The sequence below is a fragment of the Adiantum capillus-veneris genome, chromosome 8 (genome assembly GCF_014529385.1).
Source record: "Adiantum capillus-veneris isolate H3 chromosome 8, ASM1452938v2, whole genome shotgun sequence".
Taxonomy (NCBI): Eukaryota; Viridiplantae; Streptophyta; class Polypodiopsida; order Polypodiales; family Pteridaceae; genus Adiantum; species Adiantum capillus-veneris.
The window spans coordinates 131,059,388-131,063,563 of record NC_140938.1 but is presented as its reverse complement, the minus strand read 5'-3'; the positions used below and the strand labels follow the sequence as shown (position 1 = coordinate 131,063,563).

Sequence of the window (4,176 nt, the reverse complement as noted above, 5' to 3'; positions counted from 1 at the left end):
ACTAGCATCTATTGTTGCAGTGAGGCTGCTACAACCCTCTAAGGGCACCACCCCGGACAACTACTAATAGCAACCTGATGCGGAGCGAAGGACCATGGATTTTGCCAAGAATGCTTCAACCTACTGGAGTTGGGGAGGGATGCAAGACAAGGCCCCGTGCACTTGTTGAAGCTCAATACAAGTTTATGCAAAGCTGAAAATTGGGATCATCTTGTCTACTCTTGTTGTCAAAAGATCATGCTCCTAAAGCTCGTCTTGAGAATCCCCAAAATCTGGTGGCATTGTGCCTGTGAGATTGTTTTGGATGGTAGGAATTAAAGGATCTCAAGGAGGTGTAAACACGATTCAAACTAGATGAGGATGTGGGAATTGGGCTTATTAGAAATTTTTTAGAGAGATTTAATAGAGTTAGATCTAACAGAGTTAGGCCTGAGTAACTACCAGCTATGGTGGTTGTGAGGTTTGAGGTAGATAATGAGAAGGATTTAAGAGATATTTTTCTAGAAAGAAGATTAAAGGAAATGGTTACATGTTTAAGTACCATGCATTGGCCAATGTCCATTGAGGGGCTTCTTGAAAGGCTATTGTTTAAGATGTTGAGCCTTGAGAGGGCACCACAATGGAGGAAGAAATTGGAGGAGAAAGCGCCATAAAAGTTTTTGTGGAAAAGGTCAAGCACGGTGAGGGAGCGAAGGCATCAAGCAGAAGTGGTCATCAAAGGAATTGCAAGAAAGTTTAAGGTGGGTGAGTATCTTGGAGTTTTGGGAAGGAACAAAAGCTAAGGAAGCTACCGAAAAGGTCATTGTAGGAGAGGTCAAGGGTGGAGGTCGGGTGTTGCAGTCAAAAGCAATGACCTTTACTATACCAAAGAAGTCATTGCTAATGAAGTGCAACTGGTCCAAAGGAGCGAGCTCCATGAGGGGGAAGCCGAGCTACCCAATTAAGAAGGAACGGAGAGTTATTCCCAAAGATGTAGTGGAAAGGCTTAGGTTCAAGTGTTGCAACCAAATTAAAATAGTGTTTTAAGTTGTCAATTATTATCTTTATCCAGAATTCTTTATGCCCACCCGTTGATTTTATATGTGAAAGAGTCATCTACCACATCATCCGTTGAGAATTCCGACTCTACTCTTGCACTTGCTTGTAATTCTCAAATGTAAAATATTCTTCCTCATTGTCTGGCAATGAGGAGACTCTCTCTAATAATAAAGCCATGATGCACACATAAACTACATGCACTAGAAATTGCAATGATGGGTCTTGATTTAGATGATGAAGAGCTAATGGAGGTCACGAATGATAGGATAAAATAGGGTAGTCTCTTGGCCACCAAGGAGATCCTTATCTGCATGATTTAGTAGCTCCAAAAGAAACCAAGATGGAGAGAAGTGAATAAACAAATTTAGAGCATGGCTCTTTGTCCTTTGAGCATTTTTTAGGATCATTGAATCTGGATAGTCATGTGAAGAATATTCTTATCACATGTGTTGCCACAATATTTGAAGAAAAGATAAAGGTTGTGGAGCTAGCAATGAAAGATCTTTATAAATTGGTGTCTTTGTTTAGAGATCCTTTAGAGAGACTTGTTGTATACATGTCTAAAGAGCTTGTATTAAGGCTTCATGCCTCTAGGTCCACTATGTACAAGGCATTAACATGCAGGTACTTTCCTAGCATTGAAGTTTTTTCAGCTATGTGGAAACTTTATGAAATATGCCCATACATCCGGCTGCATTTATGGTAGCAAGTGGTGCAATTGCTAGAGCGTTTTGAGAGGAATCCATGGTTCATGTATTTGATTTCCAAATTGATCAAGGAACATAGTGGTTGTCTCTTATACACACTTCGGCGAGCAAGCCTAGAGGTCCTCCATGTATGTGTATTAGTATTGTTGTGATGATCCTATCGCTCACTCTTGTCCTTTGGAAGGCACAAATGGTGGCTATTAAAATGAGGTTGGCGAGTTTTGCAAACAGCCTTGGTGTTTTGCGTTCACCACTATTTATTCAAAGATCTTAGATTTTCAAGCTTCTATGATTGAGAGGAAGGTTGCGGAGGAACTAGCCATAAAGTTTGCTCTACAACTGCATCATATGCTAGATGAATTTGTTTGCCTAGATAACCCTGGGATCACATTATAAGAATGTGTTGAATATGAAGGTGCTTACTCTGGTGGAGCAAGATGCCATCACACACACACACTACCTCTTTGGCCAGGTTTGTGGAAACTTTGGATTATTATTTTGCAATGTTTGAGTCTATTGATGTGGACTCCCACAAGAGAGCATATAGAGAGTAAATGCCTACTAGGGGCATTGCTTGGTTTGTGATGTTGTCAATGTTATAGCTTGTGAAGGTGTAGAACGAGCTGAGTGCCATGAGCTTGCTCGTAAATGGAGAGCTTGTATGTTAATGGCTGGATTAAAGTGGCACCTGCTAAGCTTGTTTGTAAACATCGCAATGAAGTCCTTGCTTGAGTCCTACAATGAGATGTACATATTGAAAGAAGATGGAAAACCTCTTCTACTTGGGTAAAAAAGTAAATTTTTGCTAGCAATCTTTACATGGCATTAAGGTGTGGATAAATGCTAGTAGCATCTTTATGGCATCAATTGTGAATTATAGCATGCAAGCATTTGTTTTTGTGCATTCTTACATGCACATGTTTTGTGTTGTTTTTAACCTGCTTAAGAAGCATGACCAAGGTAGGAGATTGTGTTATAGAAGTATCTAGTCAATAAAGAGCTAAGTTCCATATATTCCATCAAATAATGAATAAATCCATATGATTCATACAAAAATGAGTATTCTCAAATTATAAACGAATAAATTACTAGATAATAAATCAATTAACCTATCGATCTCGATAAAGTTATCCATTGATGAATGTATCAACCGATTACCTGCAATTATGTAAGCGCAAAAAATTCCAATTGATTACACTTTTGCTCGATATTCTATAGCTCTCTCTCAGTGATCTCTCTCTCTCTCTCTCCACTATTATCTCTCTTGTGCGTGAAAATTCTCTCTCCATCAAATATACCACTCTAATCAATTTAGCTACTCATTTATTCCTAACACCATGCTCTCTCAAGGTAGGGGTTAGATGGCGATGTAGAAAACTAGAGCTAGTAGGTAGGAATACGAGGGGATGCTTATCCTTCAATATAGGATGCCATGATTCATGGAGATGGCCTCCTTATATAGTGCTATTGGTGAGTGGAAGTAAGTGTGTGTGTGTGTGTGGAATGTGTGTTATTCACTATGTTAACCCACCATTCATAGCCACCAGCCACCAGCCACCAGCCACCAGCCACCAGCCATAGTCCTAATGGCATGTACATATGGTCTAGTATTGTAGGGAATACTCCTTCAAGATTTCTCTTGGGGGTGTTGTCCCCAAACACCTACTTGGGAGGATAGCACCTTGGACCCCAATATTGGTCTCTTGAATTAGCTTCATACCATCTTCGATCTCACCAATAAAGACCTCATCATCGTGTAAGTTGGAATCCACCAACTTCTTCTCATAAGGGAGCCTTACAAACTATGGAGCATACATGACAGTGGGCAAAACTTATAAGTGGGTATTGCACGTATGCTAACACTTGCACTAAAATTTCTATCTACTAACACATGGCAATGCAATACATGATCGGGACAAAACCAGAACCATTAATCGAACAAACCTCTCGGGTACTTGTGATATTTGTTAAATGAGGAATCTCGTAGTCCCGTGCTAGATTCTACAACAAACCTTCCACATCGCCTTCCTCCACATGGCATGCCACTACATGTCACTTTTCTCTCAATGTCCCTATGAGGAATATCCCACATTGGTTTTTGCTCCTCCTCTCTGTCACCAAAATGCTTGTTTCCACTTTTCACATATTCCTTTGAGAAATTCTTGAAATGATGCGACTATGTACTTATTGGTGTGTGGACTCATCCTCTACTTCCAATGAAATAGACCAAACTGCTCCCTACCCCTACCAATCATCACATTCCGCTTGTCACCATTGAAAATGCATCGTATAACATTCCAATATGTTTGCGCTTTTTCCACCATGAATTTCAAAAAATCTACAGGGTTGCAACCATGTTTGGTCATTACTTCATTTAAACACTCCTAGAATAGGCATGGTAACTCCTTATCCTTTTCATTTATTTTGAAGG

At 39.9% G+C, this 4,176-nt stretch overlaps 1 pseudogene; it reads left to right on the top strand.

Moving 5' to 3' along the window:
- The first annotated feature begins 619 nt into the window (after positions 1 to 619).
- Positions 620 to 2,256, top strand: LOC147452968 (uncharacterized; annotated as a pseudogene).
- The last annotated feature ends 1,920 nt before the right edge of the window (positions 2,257 to 4,176 follow it).